Genomic DNA, 11,025 nt, shown 5'->3' on the forward strand with positions numbered 1-11,025 from the left:
TAGTCTTTAGGGGCAAGACTAGAGGGCTGAGATTATGAGGATGACAACTACATTATATCAATAATAGGCAACTGTTGCTCTTATTTCTTTACTATGGCATAAGGTAAACATACCTTTCTACGATATCTAATAGTAAGGTCATTGTACAGCCTGACTATAACTCTAGATTTCCACCCAAGTCAGAGAGTTTATTCTCTTGACCAGCAGGAAATCTTTTCCTTTAGTTGGCTTGTGATTCTATCATCATCATCATCATCATCATCATGATCATTGATTCTTTATTTATAATATCACGGAAATGGATTTAGACTCAATATTTACCTTCTTGATTTTACCTATGTGTAGTTACATTCATATTTGAATATATCTAATGAAACTAGAATAAACGCAAATAGAGAGGAAAGATATTTTAAGAAAAGAAGAGTTTGGAGTAATAAAACATTTATGACATGTAAGGAGAATAATAAATGTAGACATGTACAGAGACCACAGAGATTTGAAAGAGTGTGCAAGGTTACCTTCAAACATGTATGTGTGAAAGTGCCATATGGAAACACAGTATTCCATATCACAATTAAAAAAAATTATTTATAACTATTTTTATTTTAAATTCTTCTTTTCAAACATATAATACCACTATGAACATTTTCATGCAATGTTTGTGGCCATAGAAGAATAATGTTTATAAAGACCGTGGGTTTGACTCAGGTAAGTTTTTTTTTTTAAGAGGTTTCCTCTCAGATGGGGAGTTTAAAGGTGCAACCCAGAGATAAAAAAGTAATTTGTAGTCTAGGAGAAGAAGAGTTGGAGCATACTCATTAAAAATTTTATAACAAAAGTATAAGGAAAAATGTATAATATACAAAGTAACTCTTACAGTATAAACTTGAACTCTGTGCAAAATTGTTATCGAGTTTTTATGTGTTAACCAGCTGGACTACAATGAATAACTTGGTTGTATTTTCTATACCCTAGTTTCAGCATCTGTATGTTCAAAGATAGGGTCACATTTTCCCATGCCTAATTATAGAAAAATCTTTCTAACTTCTTGTTGTATTTGTGTCCTCATATCTCATACAGTGGCAATTAAAACTTTGTAATATAATACTGTTATAAATTTTTTGTTTATTTTTATTTTTTAATTCAATATTTTATTTATTTACATTTCAGATATTATCCCCTTTTCTTATTACCCCCATTATCAATCCCCTATACAATCCTTCCTTCCTTCTTCTTTTTTGCTTTTATACCATTTAAATTATATTCAAGTATTAAGATCAATTTTAGGTTGAGGAACTACCAATACAATTGATTCAAATAGCCAAGGAACAAGCAAGACAATAAACCCAGAGATTCAAAGAACACACAGGATAATTAACAGAGTCCCATGATCACTCCTGTGATTTCTATTTCTAAGAGATTATCAGAATGATCAAAATATCTAAGCCTACTTCCATGTCCTAACCCAGTCATTTTTATACCTGAAGCCTACTTCTTTTTTCTAGCTTAAGATTTACATTCCTTCCTGAAATTACTTCTTCTAGCTTAGAATTTAGATTTCTTCCTGAAATTACTTATTTATTCTAGGCTAATATCAGATTCCTGTGTGCAGAATCTTCTGTATGCAATATGTTCAATAAATGAGAGATATTTCACTGGTACTTGTCAAATGTAGATGACACACTTAATTTCTATTGTAAAATTCTAAGATTGTGAAGAAAATTTTATATTTTTGTATCTAGATGACTAATTATGGACAATAAAGATGAATATTTGGTTGACTTTAAAGGCTATAATTTTCATAAAACTTTAATTAAAATGGAAAAAGTGAAAATATGGAACATTGTGAAATTTGAGATGATGACATCTTTATAGTCATATATCCAAAGTTTGGTAAGTATCATATTTGGACATATTATGCTGATATTTTGTTTGGGTTTCATAAGTGAATAAATACTCTCCATATAGTGATACCAATTAAATTGTATCAATTTCATTTTTCATTGCAAAAATGAAAGAATGCATCATGTCAAAGAAGTCACTCTGGCAGAAGTTCCCTAACATCTGCAGTCAGAAAGCCCAAGTGGATAAACCTAGTAGAGATAACCACCACAAATACATGTACAAGTAATTCTCTCTATGATAACTCCAAATCACACCAGACAACCAATATCAGCTACCATTGCAATCTAAATTTTAGAACAAGCTATGGTGAAAGAAAGATTAAAGAAACACAAGTCTCTATGGCATTGCTATGCATATATTGTAATTTATTGTGAAAAATAGAGGAGAAAATATAAGTTTATAGCCAATAGCAGCTACTTGGTAAATGATGATGAATTACCTCAGCCTATTGAGCAAGATTGAGATAGTCCAAAACCTTTTTCTGCAAAAATACATGCTTTTTTATTTAGAGGATTTTTCTCAAGCAATGATTCATTTTGCAAAACATTTATTTGACAAGATTTCTGAGATAACTGTAACATATTGCCAATTCTCAAAAAACAGGAAAAATTCTTGAGCAGTGATGTTTCCTAGGATTTTTTTTTTGAGGTTTGCAAAGCCTAATCAGGACAAGCTAGTCACTAGAACTTCTACTTCATTGTACAGTCCTTTTGGGCAGGAAGGTATACTCAGATTCCATTTGTAAAGGTAAATTCTCCTTCAGTCAAAGGTGAAACTTGGATGCCTTGGTTTGAGTTTTTGCAGCAGTTGACACAGACTAAAAAATACAGATGTTAAGATTTCACATGCACCTCCCACAGTATTGTTGTCCATGTACAATAATACCAAGATTGTATGACCATGTTTGTACATTTTGATAAGGATACTTTGGAAAAATATTTCCGAGTTGGTGTTGAATCCTACTTTGCTTTTCATATTTGCAATGTATAGTATGTTACAGCATATGAAGAACTCTATGAGGAAAGTACTCTGTTTTACTATAGATTATAACTAAATAACTCAACCACTAAGCATTCACTAGGTGCTTATGATGGTCTTCCATAAATCAATAAGTGTTCATCTTGTGCAACACAGGACACAAGACACATACATTATTGCATGTTCTGGAGTCTAATGGCATGACCAATTCCATCAAAATTTTAGACTCATCAAACCTCATTGTTAGTAGAGACTAAGCAGTCAACTCCACACTGTCACTAGTGAATTATCTTCGATAGCCACTAATAGATAAAACATAAATGAATAAATAAACGAATAAAAAATAGATAATTTTTATTATTTTTATTTTAAATTATTTTTATTTTAAACCAGTGATTACAATTAATAAATAACAAATGAGTAATAATAAACAAATTACAATTTTATAGTAACTAATAAACTTTATTATTAACAAAATTAATTTATTTAATAAACTAAACTTAATGAAATAAATTAAATTAATAAATGAATTTTATTTTAAGGTTTAATACATATATATTGCAAAGAAATTATAAATAAGAAATAAGAAATTACCTCACCACTATTATATTTGATCATATCTTGATCTCTCCTTAAAAGGAATATTATTGTAACTTTGTATTTCCCAAATATTTCTACTGTATGACTTGATTCTAATCAAGAAACCAAATATCAGTAAGAACCCTGAAATCTTTAGTGTCCACACTCAACTTGTGTGTCCTGATCTTTCCCTGGGAATATGCTAGAGAAGTGTTTGACCATGCAATGCAAGAGAAGAGGTGGATACTGGAAATATTTGGTTCTAAGAGTTTTATTACATGTAAACAAATAACAAATCAATTTCAGAAATGAAATTACTCATGAACATCAATAAAGTGACGTTCAGTAACCTGATATATATTTTATGAAAATCAAAAAAAACCCATATGTTAGAAGGCTCCAAACATTAAAAAAGAAAAGAAAAATTTGCAGTAACATGTAAGCTCCAGTCACCCTGGTGTGATCAGATATGACACACTTGCTTATGAATGTCCACAAATGTTATATAAATAACAATTAAACATTACCCAAAGGACTCTATATGACACATAGAATGTACAGACACTGTAAGAAAAATCTACATCATCTCTCCCAACCACTACCTCCATTCAGGTAAAAATTGAACAAAGAGTCATTGATTTCAGACTTTTGTACTTGAGTGTTAAATAGAGACAGCAGAAAATTATAACTTAACATATCCAAAGATGCTTAGAATGCAAAGAGAGGAAAAGACCCAGATCATTTTTTAGATTGATGGTATTAATGTTGGTATTCTTTATTAAACCCTACCTCAGGATTGAAAACAGAATTGTTATCTATTTTTATAGGTATCATCTGGACTCAGCAGATCTTCTCCTTGATTTGTTTTGAGGGTCATCGCAACAGAACTGAAAACATCAGAACACATGATAGAGCACCATTTTTTGAGTACAATATTCACATATTAGACTACGCCAAAATCCCATCACCTGGCATCTTCAGTTCCCACTTTCCATATTACTTAGTACCAAAAGGTCTCAAGGACAAAAAAGCCAAAGTATGTCATAGAGCTTAGTCACCTACTGTACTCACAAAACTGTTTTTCTAAGTACTGTATAATAAGGTTATTTCAATATTCTGCTATTATAATGCAGCTACGATGAACACCCTTGGATCTGTCTCCTTGACATTCTTCCAGCAGCTTCCTTACAATCTTTATCTATGAATAGAACTGCAGAGCCATAAGCACCAGGGTACTCAAATTTGTTTTTGAAGAAAGTATATTTAATATTTTTTAGTTTACTGTACAGTGAATGAGTTTTATCAGACTTGTAAATATGGATCAACATAGCATCTAATAAAATGTGTCCCCAGCAGATCTTAATTTGGATATTCATAGTGAGAGTACTCATGTTTGTTGTTTGAAATAACTATTTTTCATTGTGCAAAAATGTTCTGTAATTATCCCAGGTTACTATTACATTCTTCTGTAAGTTTGTTTTACAACATTTCTAGAAATGAATCTATCTCCATTAGTCCACATTGTTTTTCAATGGATCCTTTGATTAGCAACATTCTTTTTTTTGTTTTATACATTTATTTATTCACTTCACATCCCGAATGCAGTCCGCATCACACCTCTCCTCCTAGTCCCACCCTTACACACATATTCTACTTATTCTTCTTTTCCCGACTTCAGTGAGAACAGAAGTCCCCCCTATGGGTACAAACCCAGCCTAGCACTTCAAATCTATTAGAAACATTCTTAATTTTGTTATCAAACTGATTGGTTTTTAAAGTTAATTCATATTTAATAAATCTTTGCTTCCTTTAAGGGTAGAAATACGGTTTGGGGATTTTATTTTTTTCTTTCTTATCTTTTCCTTTCTCTATTCCTTTATTTTTTCTGGATAGAGCCTTGTTGTAGTCCAAGAGTGGCAAGAGATCTTTCTCCAGTCCTAGATTCTCAGATTATAAGATTCTGGACAGACAAAATTGTTATTTTTGTGTGTGAATTTTTATACTACTTATAGTTTTATCCTATATTTATTTTCTGAAATATATAAAGAAAAAATGTATTTTGATATGCTTTTTTTGTTTTTAAACTTATCCTCTGATCTCATTGTACATTAAACATCACATAATACTCATCAATTGATCCTCATTGCAGATTAATTTTCCTTTCAAAACTGTAATAGAGTTCATTTTGATTATATAAGGCTAATTAACTTCCTGTATTTATGAGTTACAAATAGCATTATTTCTTGATAACATAGTTACATTCTTGGACTTGTTGGACATGTATAAAATACCATGGAGATAAGATATTTATTACAATACTGTCTGTAATACCAAAGAGATATAATAACCACTTGTCTTTTACAGCCCAAAGACTAGAAAAAATAATTGTACTTACTGTTATACTTAAATAGTATAAATTGTTTTGTAATTTATAAGGCTAACCAAGGATTGTTAAAAGAAATAATTCTATAATTCTGTCTACAGATTCTTTATATCTACAGAAATCTTAAAGATATTTTGATCTCCTATTTTCATTTCTCAAAGTTCATGATTTTGCATCAAGCTCGAGATGCTATAGAAAGTTACATGCAAACATTTCTAGATGGAAAAGGTAAGTGTTCATTTACCCAGACACAAATGAATTTCCAAATATTCCAGTCATCCAAATTTTCAAACTTACAGCTTATAGTTTAAAGAAATGGAACAGAACAATGAAATGAAAATCCATGTTTCGTTTCTGAAAAAGGGAAATGAAGAGAAAGAAAATCAATATCAGACAAACAAAAAATAAATCCCAATGAATTAACCTTAAGTGACAATTGTATGTCATCTCCATCTGCCACCAACTAGATATTGTACTTTTGGGCACCATTGAAGGATTGTCTAGTTGATTAAGGAAGTATTTTGGTTTACAGCTATTCTATGTATTCCTTCCAGTTAGTGACAGAGTTAGAGTGATCCATTCTAGCAGAGTGAATGTTGAGGTTAGTGTGGGTTTCCCATGGACCTGTGTAAGGCTTTATACCCAGATGTGAAATTGTTCATTCTACTACATAGAAAGAGTCATTAATGCAAGAGGCTCTTACTGTGTGAAGCCAGGGAGTCACACATATATAAGATGATCAGATTCTGTGCCACTGTACACAATGAACATTGTTGCCTACATATCTTATCAAACAAGAAGAATAATAGAGGTATCCGCCCTATATGGAGAAAGAAGTAAATGAAACAATGTGTGTTAAAGCCATCTTTGGCCTCAGGTCCTTGAGTATTCCTTCCTTCCTTTTTGTGAGGTAAATTTAAATAGGAGATTTTGAAAAATGTCAGTTAATTGTTCCCCCAAGCACCTAAACATTTAAAATAGTTGTATTGATGTCCACTGCAGAGATTCTGTTTTATTTCTGGAAATTCCCAAACAGAAAGAACGCATAGAGTTTGCAGTTTAAGGCACAGACAGCTTGGCATTCTTACTCATTACATTTCTTCCCAGTGGTAGGAAGTCGTTGGTTTGACCACAGAAGAGGCTGGTATGGACACAAACATGATTTCATTATTATGTCCATGAGTTCTGAAGACATGAAGTAGGTAAGATGAGAGAACTGTAATTTTTAATTAATCTTACTTACAATTCATCATTAATGCCCTCCCAGTCCAACCTACAACAGTTCCTCATCCCATTCTTCCTTCCCCTTGTCTCCAAGAGAATGTCCCTACCCTACTACCAACACCCACAAAGCCTGCCCACTCCCTGGGACCTCAAGCCTCTCTAGTTTTTTTTTTTTTTAAGGATGATTTCTATTACACTCTTCTTCCTTAGTTGAAAGCACATTCTCCCAGGCATCTCCATACTTCATTAACTCTTCAGAGGATTCTTTACTAGAGATGATTCCTAATGTCCTCCCTTTGTCTCATTGTCTGGACATTGTCAGTACTCATTTCCCTGGATAGTAATCTTTTCTGATCCCTTCTTATCCAACCACCTGTGTAAAGCCAACCTCAAAAATTCACAGCCTCAATGGATTTCATTATTAAATGTGTGATTATCACATGATAGTTACATATATTAATGGTATCTTGTGTGATATTTCTACATATAAATGAAGTATGCAATTAATAGAGTATACAATAAATTAGATGGATCATCTAGCTACTCTTCTTGAATTGTCATCTGTTCTTTCCCTAAGGCCCTTCCAAATTACTTTTAATCCAAATCACTAGTAATCACAATTCTAGTATAATTTTCAACATATGAGAGCACACATGACATTTGTTCCAGCACATTTCACTTAGCCCTGTGTCCTTAGTTTCATACATTTTATTGCATATGACAATTTCATTTCATTTCATTTTTATGTTCATTTGTACCTATTTTACAAATATAGTGTATGACACATATCGTAAATTGTTTACTCTTCAGTCCATTGATAGTCTATAGGCTGAGTCCATGTCTTATGGTTGTAAAAATATAGCAGTAACATTAGATAACAATAACGTTTTGAATGGTGACTTCACTTCCATTGGCTTTGTCTTCAGGGTTGATATACCTGACATGTGATTCATCTTCTCATAGTCTCTCATTCTCAGTACTTAATCATGGCCAACAAGGAAAAAGAAACTAATATAAAATATGGAAAATTTGATTTATAGACCAGAGATTACAATATAGGACACATTCTTCCTCTTTTTAAAAAGATTATTGGAGCATTTCTTTCTGATAAATATATGGGATGTTTTTTACATTGTCACACATAATTAAACAGTATCTTTTTTTGGCAAGTCATGCACTTTATTGTCATTGCCACCTCAGACTTTGACTGCATACTAGCGTATCAGTAGAGCAGCTCCTTCTGCTGCTGCTTCTTGGTCTTCAGCTTCTCTTCACACTTTGTTAGCTGGTAGCATTTGTTTATAGTCTTCCTGGGTTACTGGTCCAAAGGCCTATATTTTTTCCACGTGTAGAATTTCCTGAGGTTTTCTTTTAAAGTCTGGTTAACGACAGTGAAACATGAAAAATGGATTTTTGCACGAATCCTGTCATCACTTGTTACCTTGGATACCTGAAGCTGGGACAGTTCCACCTTCAGATCATCCAGTTTTTTTTAGCATCTTGTTCTTCTTCTTGCCTAGCATGTCCTGAGCCTTTAGCTTGGTAATGACTGCTTTGCTCCTCAAACTGTAACTTAACATGTTGTACAAATCAAAGAAATTGGGTTGATCTTTACCACTCTATGAGAACACATTGACATGTTGAGTAATAAAAATTGACTGAATGGAAATCTGTACAGGCACTGAGTCAGAAGTAAAAGAGGATTTACCTCATTATAGAGTCCATGTGGGACTGCATAAGGGTATCCTGGTGTGGGAAGCTATCCTTATCACATCATTGCCATTAACAAGTCTGTGCGCATGCACTGGAAGGTTTTCCCGCCTTGATTAATCTGACAGTTGGAACACGTCATGTGGCCTGAGGCAACAGGAGCCCATCAGAGACTGCCACGTCCCAGGCAAGCTTAGCTCTCTATATAAGGGAAGGGTTTTAGGCCCTTGGGGTCCCTCCTTGTTTGTGAAGCTTATGCTCTCCCTCTCAAGATGCATTAAAGCTTATACTGCAGAAGGATCCTGAGTGTGCCACGTCTTTCCTGCTGGCGGGAGGTTGCGAGGGACAACTGGTGCCAGAAACCCCAGACACTTGACCTTGCCATCGTCAGCACCTTGGAGGACCCCTCGATAGAGGAGGATTCAGAACCACAGGGGTGAGTTCGGAGAGGTATGTCTATTCCTGAAATATTCGGGTTGTGCTTGGCTGTCATTTTCATGGTGCTTGTTTTGCTCTGTCTTCGCGGTGGCCATTGTTAGTGGCAAAGTAGTCTGAAGTAAATAGCCAGTGACACTGGTCTTGTCTCTTTCTCCCTCCTGTAGATAAAGGTGGGACAAAGTTCCTCTTGACTCCCCGGCCGTTAGTCGGATGTAGATAAGCCTCGGGCTGGGCCGCTGTTACTTTCACTTTTGAGACGGTACTAAGGCGGACGTAGATAAGCCGTGGCCGTCATGGGTTCATCACAGTCAGTAATCACTACTTTGGAGGCCGTACTCAAACAGCGGGATATTAAAATTGCTAACAGGACTTTGAGGAACTTCATAAAAGAGGTGGATCGCGTTGCCCCCTGGTTTGCTGTCTCTGGGTCTTTGGCTCTCCCCTCTTGGAATAAACTGGAAAAGGACTTAGAAAGGCACCGCAATGACAACGATTTGAGTAACGGCACAGTTGCGATCTGGAAACTTATTAAGAACTGCCTACAAGATGAAAACTGTAAGATAGCCATAAGGAAAGGACAGGCTACGCTAGAAGATGTTCAGGATAGCATGTCAGAAACCGAACGCAGTGAGAGGATGGGCGCGCGTAGGAAAAAGGTACCGAAACAAAAGGAAAAGGAACACCCTTCAGCTGAAGAAAAGAACCCTCCTAAAAAAGGAGAGATACTCCCTAATGGGAAAAGCTCGCTTTACCCCAACCTAGAGGCACTGACTATCGACAGTGCAGAGAGTTCCTCTGGGGACTCCAGTGAGGAGTCATTAGATTCTACAGAGGAGGCGGAGTTAGACGAGGAAGCAGCAGAGTACGAGGCAGAGAGATACCATCCTGATGAGTGTAGAATCAGAAAGCCTCTGAGGAAGCCCCCTAAGAAAACGGTTCCCTCGGCCCCCTCAATTCCTCCTCCCCCATACGCTCCTCACTCGGGATATTCCCTGCTCTCAGAGAAAGTCAGGAAGAAGCTCAGGACAGCTTTCCCTGTTTTTGAAACAGAAAATGGAGGGCGAGTGTACGCTCCTGTAGACTTTACTCAACTAAAAGAATTGGCTGAATCAGTTCGTAAATATGGGCCCAACGCCAATTTTACTTTGGTACAATTAGATAGACTTGCCAGCAATGCCTTAACTCCCGCAGATTGGCAAGTGATTGTTCAAGAAGCCCTTCCCAGCATGGGTCAATACATGGAATGGAAGGCGTTATGGTACGAAGCAGCACAAATACAGGCTCGCGCCAACGCTGTCACTCTCACTCCTGAACCGAGGGAATGGACAATGGACTTGTTGACAGGCCAGGGAGCCTATGCTGCAGACCAAACCCGTTACCACTGGGGAGCCTACGCTCAGGTTGCAGCTACAGCCATTAAGGCATGGAAGGCACTCTCCAAGAAAGGAGAGGCCAACACACAACTTACCAGGATTGTTCAGGGGCCTCAAGAATCTTTCTCAGACTATGTGGCTAGAATGACAGAGGCTGCGGGGCGTATTTTTGGAGATACTAGTCCGATGGAGCCTCTGATTCAACAATTAATCTTTGAACAAGCCACACAAGAATGTCGTGCAGCCATTGCCCCACGAAAACATAAGGGGTTACAAGACTGGCTGCGGGTTTGTCGCGAGCTTGGTGGACCCCTTACTAACGCCGGATTGGCGGCAGCCATTCTCCAGTCACAGAGACGCCCAGTTGATAAAACTAATCTTAAGGTCTGTTATAGGTGTGGCAAGCCTGGTCATTTTAAGAGAGATTGCCCCACG

The 11,025-nt window shown here is 35.7% G+C and overlaps 1 pseudogene; it reads left to right on the forward strand.

Annotated features, from left to right (window-relative positions):
* The first annotated feature begins 1,752 nt into the window (after window positions 1-1,752).
* The window catches only part of LOC114636151, an 18,306-nt pseudogene continuing 9,033 nt past the window's right edge, over window positions 1,753-11,025 (forward strand).

This window comes from Grammomys surdaster, unplaced genomic scaffold (assembly GCF_004785775.1).
Source record: "Grammomys surdaster isolate TR1022 unplaced genomic scaffold, NIH_TR_1.0 122522, whole genome shotgun sequence".
NCBI lineage: Eukaryota > Metazoa > Chordata > Mammalia > Rodentia > Muridae > Grammomys > Grammomys surdaster.